This window comes from Mastomys coucha, unplaced genomic scaffold (genome assembly GCF_008632895.1).
Source record: "Mastomys coucha isolate ucsf_1 unplaced genomic scaffold, UCSF_Mcou_1 pScaffold13, whole genome shotgun sequence".
Taxonomy (NCBI): domain Eukaryota; kingdom Metazoa; phylum Chordata; class Mammalia; order Rodentia; family Muridae; genus Mastomys; species Mastomys coucha.
The window spans coordinates 76,954,385-76,965,989 of NW_022196895.1; the positions used below are offsets into that span (position 1 = coordinate 76,954,385).

General features: G+C 45.1%; 1 long non-coding RNA gene across 2 annotated transcripts in view; it reads left to right on the forward strand.

Annotated features, from left to right (window-relative positions):
- Positions 1-11,605, forward strand: part of LOC116087419 — a 33,806-nt gene that overhangs the window by 15,113 nt on the left and 7,088 nt on the right. Inside the window, exons 6-7 of one of the 2 annotated variants that reach the window (XR_004117428.1) lie at positions 5,253-5,477; positions 9,284-9,858. This is a non-coding gene — a long non-coding RNA (uncharacterized LOC116087419). Of the gene's footprint in view, positions 1-5,252; positions 5,478-9,283; positions 9,859-11,605 lie in introns of those variants that run through there. The other variant, XR_004117429.1, reaches the window with a different exon arrangement.

Here is an 11,605-nt window from a genome sequence, read left to right on the forward strand (position 1 = left end):
ACAATCCTGTGTTGTGCTCAAAACAAAAATCTGAGAATACTTCTTAAAGGAGAAAACAAAGCTCAAGCCGGGCCATACATCTGTGAGTTTTGAAACAAAGGTTTGTTTGTGTGCCTCAATCACTCTGCCCGTGAAAGCGGACCCTTCCTTGCAAACCTTTCCAGGGAAACACTCTAAACCAACATCCTGGTATAAATTTGCAAAACGCAATACAGGCCTGATTGTTTTTGGAGTGGATGCCGGCCGCATACGAATAGCTCTTTCTGAAACGTAATGTTCTTTGCACGGCTCAATGGCTAATGTACAATAAATCAACAAAAGAGGGCTTCAATAAAGCTATTGGGCAGCAGCAAGGCCACTGTTATTTTATCTTTTTACAGTATTTAATTGGAAGGTCTTTCCTGAAACTTTAGCCAGCCTTCAAATTACTAGACTTCACATAAGAAGAGATTGATAAGGGAAATTTTTTTTCCAGGATTTTTTTTTTTTCCTTACAAGAGAGCAAGTTTTTGCAGAGGGAGAATAAAGTTACAAGTGTCTAGCGTTTTGCTGAGAGAGAATGAAATTAGATGCTGAATGGAGCGGAGAGGAAGGCTGGGAAAAAGGGGAGCTGGCAAGATTGCCAGGTCAGCCCAGAGCCCCCACTGTCCGCCCCCTGCACCAGGTGTCCCGCATTCAAATGATACTATTATCCATAGACGGAGCAGAGTATTAAACTCCCCCCCAAATCATTTGCAACTGAATAAAGATATAATCCTGGAAATATAACTCTCCATTACGAGTCCTCATCAGCAACACAAGAGCTCCATTGTAAAGAAGTTATGTATATTTATCAAGTTAAAAAAAATACTTGTCTTAGTGCTTACATGTTAATAGAAAACTTTTATAGCCCCGGTTTAGAACTAGTTATGCATAGAGCATCTATTATTCTTTGGCAAACTCTTTAACTTTGACAGTGGATTGCTGATCCATGAATAGTCTCTGGCTGAGGGATGCAGAGCGTCTTCCTGGCTAGCCTGGGCTGCCTGCAAGTGGATGCACACTTTTAGTGATTCTCACAAGGGACCCAGGAATCCCCCTTTCTCCTTCCTCTCTCTGCTATCAGGACATCCAGCTTGTCCCTGGGCAGGTGCAGCTGTCTTTGACTTTCCCATTCAGTTCCACAAGACTGACCTTAGTCTCCTGTGGCTGGGCGGTCCTTCCACAGATTCCTATGGTCTCCCAAGGATACTTGGCCAGTGGGTCACTGTGTTGCCTTCCTTCACCCACAGACCCTCAGAGCTGCCTTCAAAGGAGCTGAAGAGAGAGAGGAAAGTAGGACAGAACAGACCTGGAGGAAAATGAAGGAAGTCCTTCTTCAAGGACTCTCTCTGTCTCTCTGTCTCTGTCTCTCTCTGTCTGTCTCTCTGTCTCTGTCTCTGTCACTCTCTGTCTCTGTCTGTGTGTCTGTCTGTCTGTCTCTCTCTCTCTGTCTCTATCTCTCTCTCTCTCTGTTTCTATTCTCTTTCACAAGGATATATCAATTTTTACAAGCAGATGTGATCCAAGGCAGAGTGGCATGAGAGTGTGACCCATTTTGGATGGTTTTGTGGCTGTGTTCAAACTGTCTGGAGTTTATCTTGGGACTGGGGTGTGCTCCTTCTGGATTCACACCCTAACTGGGGCCACTGGTGAGTCTTGATTGGGTGAATGTGACATTGTGTTATGGGTGGCATGTTCAAGGAAAAGACCTTGGGAGACAGAAGGGTCCCCTTGGGTCTGAATCCACACTAATGTGTGACCTGGGCCCAGGCAACCCTCACTTCTTTTGTTTTCTGCCTCACCCTCCCCGTTGGTCTCCCTTGCTTCGCCTCTCTCACATCCTACCTGCAGCTTGTCACATTTCTGGCCTGCATGGTGACCATGGCAGTGTGAGAAGCACTCTTCACAAAGGATCAAACTTGAGGAAGTTCAGGGACCCAGTTCTGCATGATGCTGTTCTAGGGACAAGGAGACCATGGATACGCCACAGGGAATGTGTGATGAGAGAGGAAGAGACACATTGACACACCCATGTGTCAAGGTACCCCAGAGGCACCCAGTGGCCTCCTGAGGCCAAGCAGGATTCTGCAGGGATAAAGAGGTCTGCTGTGGGTATGCAAGTCCCTGGCTGGGTCTGAGAACCAAAGTCTGTCAGGATCTTTACTTAAACAACCCTGATAGACCTGAGAGCAACGATTTTGCCAGAGGCTTCCAGCTCTAAACTGTAGCTTCAGGACTGAGTGAGATATCCCAAGTCAGTGACACCCAACTTGAGCAACAGAAAGTATGGTGGAAGATCATTTTGGGGACCTATGGCCATATTTTGAAATCAGATAGATAAAGACAGATTGAGAAAAAAACTATGAAAATGTATGTAGTAAGTTTCAGAGTACGTATGAGAGGAAACAAGCCTGGAAGAGATTTTATGCTTGATTTGAGGACAATGTAGACAGTCCTGGAGGATCAGATGTGAGTATAGAGTATAATCTGGTGGCAGTGATCTCAAGTTGGTCCCAGGAGGGTAGTCATACTCCTCTAACCACATACCTTCAGAGACCAAGATCACCCTTCTTCAGGATAGGACACGGATCCCCCAGGAGTGTTGTATGTTCTGTCATAGGCAGGAGGTCAGAACGTCCATCCCATGTCCAGTGGTCAGCTCTAGGAAGAAGGTAGGAAAAGTTAAAGATACGTTTTGATTTCTGCCATTTGATTATAATATTGAGTTCTTATATTAGAATGTAGTGTCTACTGAAATCCTAAATATGAAACAGTTTCTCCCTGACAGGCTCAGAAAAGCCAATCTATTAGATGTGGAATTCCAGAGCTAGTGAGGCAATCACTCATTTCCCTCTATTATCTTGGGATATTCAGAAACATCAGCTTCTGGGGACAGGCACAGAGATCTACAGATGGTCTTCCTAAAGAGACTCACATGAGTAATCAAAGCAGGATGCACACAGCAATGGTGGAGCAAGGATCCTTAATGGAATGTTCTGTCTCTGTGTGGATGCATCTGGTCCCACTATGGCCACACCCTTATCCTACATGGTCATACCCTTGCTTGTCAAGGAAGAACCCTTGGTCTGTATAGTCATACTTTGGCCTACATTAACATACTCTTGCTGAATATGGTCATGACTTCATTGCATATAATTACACCTTTGCTCTACAAGGCCACACCTTTCCTTTATAGGGCCACACCCTTGCTCTACAGGGCCACACCTTTGAGCTCCATCAGGATACTATTCTACAAGGACATGCTCTTATCCCCTATATCTATACCCTTATTGTTTATAGTCATACCCTTGTTCTACATGGTCACATCCTTATTCTGCATGAGCACACCCTTGCTATAAATGGTGACACCATTTATATTAGTATAATTTGCTGTAACGTTCATAGTTTTGTGCTACATAGTACAGCCTTTTCATGCCCTTCCTCCCTGGTAGACAGGAAGCTGATAGGTCTTGACTTGATGTCTCTTGCAAACACTCTCCACCCTGTTGGCTGACCCAAACACACACAAATGCTTGCATGCATACACACGTGATCACTTGCGAGAGAGAACACTCTCACACATACAAACATGAAAGTGCATACAGACATAAATGTATGTTCGTGCATGCATACACACTCATAACTTCTATTTGAAATGTTTACACTTTGAGTATGTTTGCCTTGAGAATGTGGATGTATGTCGAATAGGGCCTATAGTATAGTATAGTATAGTATAGTATAGTATAGTATAGTATAGTATAAAGGATAGTATAATATCCTTTGTGTGATAAAGCTCACATTGAGGGCACTCAGACTTTCACAATCATTGTGGCCTTCCCTAGGTCTCCATTTGTTATCAGAGTTGTTTGATCACAGGGAGTGCTGGGCATCATTTGTTTGAAGACTGGACACTGTCACCGCCTCCATCAAGGCCGAGGATGCTTTCTACAGAAACCAACAGCACATCTTCAGTGGTCCTGGGCCAGCTGCTGGTGCTCATTTTCATTCCCTGCTTTTTTCCTTCCTTCCCTCCCTCTCATCCTTTCTTCTTTCTGTCATTCCCTCCACCTCTACCTCCTTTTTACTCCTCCTCTACTTTTGTGGTAAATGGACAAACAAGCAGAACAAAACCCAAAAAACTGTGTTGCTTGAAAATCCACATGTTATAGCTGGTATACTCATTGTAAAATTGTAATGAATGCATACTGCTATTTGCTTGACATGACACCATAGCACCTCTCACTATCAAGTGTGTGCTAGATACACTGATATTAGACACTAGGGTTAGTTTGCTACTGAAGTTATTTCTCTCATCCATGTACACAAGAAAGCAGAAGTGATGGAGGCCCCACTACATTCGAAGCACTACTCGTGGTCTTACATATCCACCCTTGGTCATTACCTCTGGGTAGCAAGGTATTTCTAGTCATCACTGGAACAGGGTGTTGGGTTGAATCTGAGAGACATGCCAGGAGTTTGTTTTCCTCTATTTATCAGGTAAATTTAATTTAATCCTGGTAGCATTATGGGGAGGTCACAGTTATCCCTGTGTGTCTGGGGAGACACCTGTTTATCTTTGAGCTGAAATTAAATTCTAGCTGGGAAGAGACCTCTATTACTCTAGAGCCACTGATGTCTGGGAGGTTCAAATCCATAGGGGCCTATAAGGAGTGTGTGTAAATTGAACAGTATTTCAATTCAAAATCTAGGATTTGTAAACTGTTAACATCATCTATTGTGAACTAACTGGGGACATTTGAGAAGTGGGAAGGGATAGGTATAAAACCTGGGTAAGGTAGGGAAACTGAGTCACAATTAAAGTACTAAGTCACAATCCATGAATTGTTTTATATCTTTTCTGCATTGACACTGTAAAACGCCAGGGTCTGGTGACCTATAAGATCTTTGTAGTTCATAGTCTGGGAGGCCAAAGTTCCACAGCATACAATGAGTCTGTGATGGCCCTGTGACCATATCATACCATGGTGGACGGCACATGGCAGAAACATTGGCTGGTGAAGGATCACATGGTGAGACAGGAAGCCAGAGACCAGGGAGGGGCCAGCTTTGCTCATTTGTAGCAACTGTCAGGTCCCAGGAGAGTTACCTAAAGCCTTCCCAAGCTGATGAACCCTCCTGTCACATTCTGTGCCTCACCATTCTGAGGTCCCACCTTCTACAAGCTCCATCTTCTTATGACCCCACTCTCTAATGGCCTCTCTCTTTTCAAGGCCCCACATTCTAAAGGTCCTACCTTCTGAAGACCCCACTGCATCTCTGACTATCACAGTGGGGACCAAGCACAGTTCACAGCCACCTGGGAGAAGCCACTTTGAACCAGCTCAGCTGATATCTCCATATCTTCTGATATATTTTCCGTCATCTTCAAGTGAACACACCGTCTGTGGTCTCTTCTGTGCCTTCTGCCTCCCTGTGTCAAAATGGGGCTCTGTTAGGTAGGTGCCATGCGCCACTTTCAGAAAGGGCTTTGCAGTCGCCCTGTCATTTGGCTGTAATCCCTACATCCCAGCTGAATTGAACACAGAGCCAACAGTCACTCATTCCCCTAGTCACTGAGAAGATAAATGTCTCGGCTACATATGATAGGGCATAAGCTTATCAATTTGAAAAATGGAACCAGCAAATACATTTATTATGATCTAAGCTTCTAGCTTTACAGACAAGAAGCACTTTACAAGCCCTTTGCCGCACTAAGTACACGATGAAAAATTCCATAATCACTGAGTAAGTTTTAAACAGGTGTTGGAAATGCAACAATCTTGCATCAAGATATAGAGAAGAATCCACAGTTTATTTTCTACCACTGTAAATGGAAGCCTAATGTGTTTTTATGACATGCCGTCAGCAGGTGAATATTCTTGAGAAGATGTCCTCTTGATCATATGCTATTTCAAAGCAGTAAGAACTATTCTGTGAAGGGCTACCTTGTGGCTTAACTAGGTCAAGCTTCCCCTTCACGTATGCAGATCATGTCAGTTTGGGTGTCTGCACCCACAGCCGGCTGGCATGTATCACTTCTCCATCCTTCTGGACTAAGCAGACTGGGAGGAGGGACTCACCTTTACTTTGAATGATCTGCTTGTTAAACTCTCTGCTCTCTTGCTGTTCAGAGAATCTATAGGTTTTCCTCTCCTGTCATCTTTGCTCTCTGTAGCTTATGGAGGGAGAGTCTGTTTGGAGCATTCTGTCTGACGTTGCTGTTCGGACAAGAAACATTTCTGTTGTTCAGGAATACCTCCCCACCTGACTGGGTATTTTCTGCCACAGATATGTTCGGCCAGCACTGCCTGCCCCGTGGTGGGCCATGCTTGAGAATTCTATACTTACTGTTCTGTGTCCTTGCCGCCCAGATTAAATAAGGCAGGCAGGTGCAGGGCTTAGAAGTTACCGGTTATTTATGGCTTTTCGATACTTTGTGGGTTTAGCTGGTGAGAAAAGTTTTTGCTCCACCCACGCAGACAAAACCCAACCAAGCATCTGGGCTGATTAAATTCAATTGTCGCATGAGTGGATGGCAGGCAGGGGAAAAATTATGGAATCTCAGTGCCCATGCCATGGCAACTGGGCAAACAGCTTGCTGAAGGAACATAGATAATAGGAAATGGCCGTATTTCTCTGGGGGTTTTACCTCCTGACAGCTTTATGCTCACATCTGCCCTGTGTCCAGTGTGGGCAGTGGACCATCAGGTGGCACCTTGTGCTTGGAGCTGCTCCCACTTTTTCACTTGTTCTACAAGCTGCCAGTAGGACTATGTGAGGTCTAAGACACACCCGCACACATGTACACACATTCATGTGCATGTACACGCACACACACATACTCACGGGCAAACACACGTACACATGCACACACATATGCACATGTGTGCACGCACATGCACACACACATGCAACATGCGTGCATGTGTACACATATACACACATGCACACACATGCACATACACACATGCACAGAGTTCACTTTAAAAGTGACTGAAGATGAGCTTCTCTGTCTTATCCATTTACACAAATCCAATGTCCATGTCATTGCTTTTCATTTACTAAGATGACACAGTGTCAAAGGCAAGACAAGGACCAGGACTTGGTATAAGACAACATGAGGCACAGGACTTGTTGCCTGGCAATGGCCATCACTATAGGCATGTGGCCCTGTGGTATGCATCTGTGATGCAAAGAAGAACACGATACGGTGTCTGTTTTTCAGTCTCCCTTTGACTATGGAGATGGGAGACAGAACAGCACTGTTCAAGGGCTCAGGGCAGGGGTGTGGTGATCCAGTGGGGGACTTGATACAAGGCAGTACAAGAGACCAGGACCCAGAAGCTTTTGTCTTAAAGGGAAAATATGGAAAATCCACAAAGCACTAGTCAGAGGTGTTCATGAGTCACTATTTTGATTTTAGGAAAAATAATGGAAATCAAAGACATATACTTTCCACGAACAAACATTGTATATGGTTATATGAAACACACTGTTTCTACAGGGATTGGTTTCCTGTATAGTTTTCTCTTGGTTCCTCCCTCCTGGAAAGCCTCTTGTTCCTCAGGGTCATTGGGTAAGGAGATGCAGCAGGGTTCAGAGCAGCCCCAAAGCAAGGGAGCTCAGGAATTAAGAAATACAGAAGGGCAGGACCACGGACAGCAGCCCACTCCCTGGTAAAGGTGTGGTGCACCCTTTCAGAACATCTGCTTTCAATTTCTTCAGATTCTACAGGTTAGTGACAGGGATTCCGTGATTTAAAATTAAACTCTCAAAATATGTAGAGACGTGTTAGTGGCTGTCCATAAGTCTTGGCTGTGTCAGGCACCTTGATGAGTGCCTGACGGAGGGTCAGTATAGTTATCAGCGTGTCTCTATGTCCTCTCTCTGGTCTGTTTCTTAGAACATCTAAGGCAGCTTGTTATCTGGGTTTGGTTCTTTTAGACTCTTTTGCTAACAAACACTCACTTGTTTATGAGCCAGCACATGCATAGACAAGCATTGGTGCAGCAGGGGCAGCTGCCAAAGTCCAGGGAGTAGAGTCCTGTGTTATGGTAGGATCATGGTTGTGGGGTCTTGTGACACATCACTATAGGCATGGGGTTCTGTGGTGTTGGCCCAGAAGATTGCAATAGGGTGTCTATTGTGCGGTTTCCCTTCTGACTATGGAGAAGGAGGACATAACAGAACTATTCTGGGGATGGAGGAAGATGTGGTTGAGGCCATAGATAAAGATAGTTTAGCTGTCCTGTACCCGTGGTTCCCTGAGTACACTGCAGAGACACAGCTGTACACAGACATGAGACATACATGCATCTAAGGGGATAGGACCCTAAGGTGCTAGGTTCATCACCACAACCTCCTTCTGGCATGAGTAACCTGTAGCCGTGTGAGGTGTAGCTGGGAAACACTGGAGAAGGGCTTTTGGAATTCTCTGCATTGTGCTTTGCAAGCGCCTGTGAACCTATGATTATTTCTCTTTGAAGACTTTAAATATGGCTTAGAAGATAGCAGAGACAGGCAGATTCTGTGGCTTTCTGCCCAACTAGCTTTACCCAAATCAGTGAGCTCCAGGTTCAGGTGGAAAACCTGTCTGAAAAAATAAGGCAGGCAATGACTTAATATGTCATCTGAGATCTCTGTCCTCCATGGGCACAGGTACACTTGTGCACATGCACACAAATAAATATGCCATCATATAAGAAAATAATGAATACAAAACAAAGAAATGATCTTTAAGCCACAGTAACAAAAGCAAATCTTGTTTTTTGAGGTTAAAATATTTGAAGGTTTCTGAAAGCTTTTCTTTAGTCATCTTTTCACTTTTCCCAATCTTGGTTAAGATGTCTTCCCTCTAGTAATGCATCCTCTCCTGGCATCTCAAGGTATGGTTCCAAGAGCTGTGCTCCTCCCCTTCTCAAGCTGCTCAACTGTATCCCCAGGGCAAAGGCTGGCTTCTCCCAGGGCACTCGGAGGGATGTCTCCTTAGTGGGATATTCAGGAGCCTTCAGACTTGCTGTAGGGGGAATCACATTAAGGCTCCACTCTCTCTTCAACTGACAATATCAGCTTCCCAGTGGAGCCAGTCTCCTGAAGGTCAGCTCCTTCTTTAGGTCTCCAGCCCCAGCCTACATTCTCCCTGCTGCCTAGGTGAGTGCCTGCCAGGATTTGGGGATTTGGCCAATGACTCAAAGACAGGAGGTTTGAGCAGTGCAGTAATCAATTGTTCTATTACAATGTTAAATTTTTAAAATCTTGGCAGAGAAAGTGATGACTGGCTTTCCAGCGTAAACCTGCGGAGAGTGTCGCTGTCTTGCAAAAAACGATGCAGCTTGATCTAAAGTCCGCCCCTGCTTCACAGAAGGCAGAAGGTCATCATGGGGGTTACACTGTGCAAACGTGAGGACTCTGGAACTGGGTTTGCAGGTCACTGACAAAAAGCCCATGGTAGATCTTTTACAACATGGCAATAAAGGGAGGAACCCAAGGAGCTTGCTCCCCGTTTCCTTCTAGCAAAGCACTTTCCACGATTCTGTTCATCCTTGAGGTGCATCACCATACTCCTGAGCATCAACAGACGGCAGGCTGCTGCCCACATCTGTTACTTCATCATTCCTGGGGTTTGCTGTGTGCTACATCTGCTGGGGTCCACAGGGCTTCCATGGTACGCCTGTGTGAGGCCCAGAAGATCACAATAGGGCATCTGTTTTGCAGCTTCCCCCTGACTATGAGGTTTTCGTGAAACAATTCTCTGCTCACGCCGAGTGAGAAAAGGAAGCTTCCAGTAATGATGTCTGCATGCAAATAAAATGGCTAGTGTCAGGTGCACTCGTTGTAGACACAATCCTGTGACCGGTCTCACTATGTTTTCAGTGCAGTGAAAATCAGCTTTACGGTAACATTTTACAAAATAAACCAGGCATCTGTGTTGTTGGTTCTGTAGTGCTTGTCCAGAATCCAGTCTCACTCATAAAACGTATCCATCAACTATTGCTTCACCAACATTTTTTTTCAACAAGGAAATGAAGAGTATATGCCTAATTTCTGTGCTGTAACTGAGCAAAATTACATTCAGGCCCACTCGTCATATGTTCACATGAAAAAAGTGAGCTGTCCAGAAAGTTTAGGCTCACCTGGATATTAAGATTTTATGAGAATGAGTTTCTGAAGGGCTCCAATCTGCTCCTAGGAGTGCCAATGGGTTCTGAAACCGAGTTACACACATGGTAGAACCAACTAGAACCTGTATCAAAGACATATCTAGGGTATTCTGTCCACAAAGCGTCATGTTCCCCTCTGGACTGATCCCTTGGGCTTTAAAAGTCTTCATGTCCCTTCTCAAGGCTCCAGCACTCCTAAGAATGGTTGTGTAACTGCTTCCTATCATGTTCCTGGGATAATCAGGCAGCTGAACCTCTGCCCTAGCCCTCTACTCAGTTACCATTTCTCTCAAGTGTCTGGCTATCTAGGGCTTCAACTCCTGTCTCACTGGGTCATCTCAGGCCCTGAACCCTTTCCCTACAGCCCACCTCTAGTTCAGGAGGCAGGCTTGTCATGCAGCTATGTGGAGGCTCCCTGGTTAGCATGTTCCAGTCAAGAGAAAGGCTGATGGTGACATACTTGGGGCAAGACTGAGAACTTAGCTGAACCATGGCAGGACTCTCCCATGGGGAGGGCTCTGTGTCCATGTTCCCGATCTTAGCTGAACCATGGCAGGACTCTCCCATGGGGAGGGCTCTGTGTCCATGGTCCCCATCTTACCTGAGCCGTGGCAGGACTCTCCCGTGAGATGGTCTCTGTTCCACGTTCCTGATTCTCCGTGCACTCTTGGTAGACGAGCACTCCCTGTCTCTAAGACTTGTCACCCTGTCTGAAACTTTAAATATCTCAAAGAACAAGCAAGTTATTCTGTCCTGATTGGGCTTTAATTTGCGCCATTGTTTTACTGCTTAGTAGTTTATAATGGGAAGAAGTCTCCACGTCTCCTTGTGGCTAACAGACATCTGCAATCACAGGAAAGGTCTTAGCTTGACAGCGGGTTTGTGAAGATATTTGTCATTTTGTGAAGGTAGAGAGCACTCCATTTTTCCCTTGACACACTCTTGGTGAGCATCTTGTCAAATGTCACCCAAATTCCTGAGCATCAACAGACGGCAGGCTGCTGCCCACATCTGTTACCTCGTCATTTCTGGGATTTGCTGTGTGCTAGATCGACTGGGGTCCACAGAGTCTTTGCACGGATTACCTTCTGGATTTAGAAGTGATTTTGAACGGGTAGCACACATTTTATTTCTTTTGTGGTTACATAAGCAATTACATACGTACATTCACATAGATAACACACTCGCATGTGTACATTTTCTTGTGGAAACCCAGAAGCAAGGGGCTAGATTCTTGCTGGACATGCTCTGCCCTGGCTAAGCTGGTTCATAAAACTTTCGGGTCTACAAGCAAACAGCATGGAAACAAACTGTATTGTACCTCATAAAGTTCCCACTGTAAGCCTTTTTAAAAAAGAAGTAACAGAGTAACACAAACATGCACACTTGGGGCAGAGTGACAGATCCAAATAGCAAGAGAAACG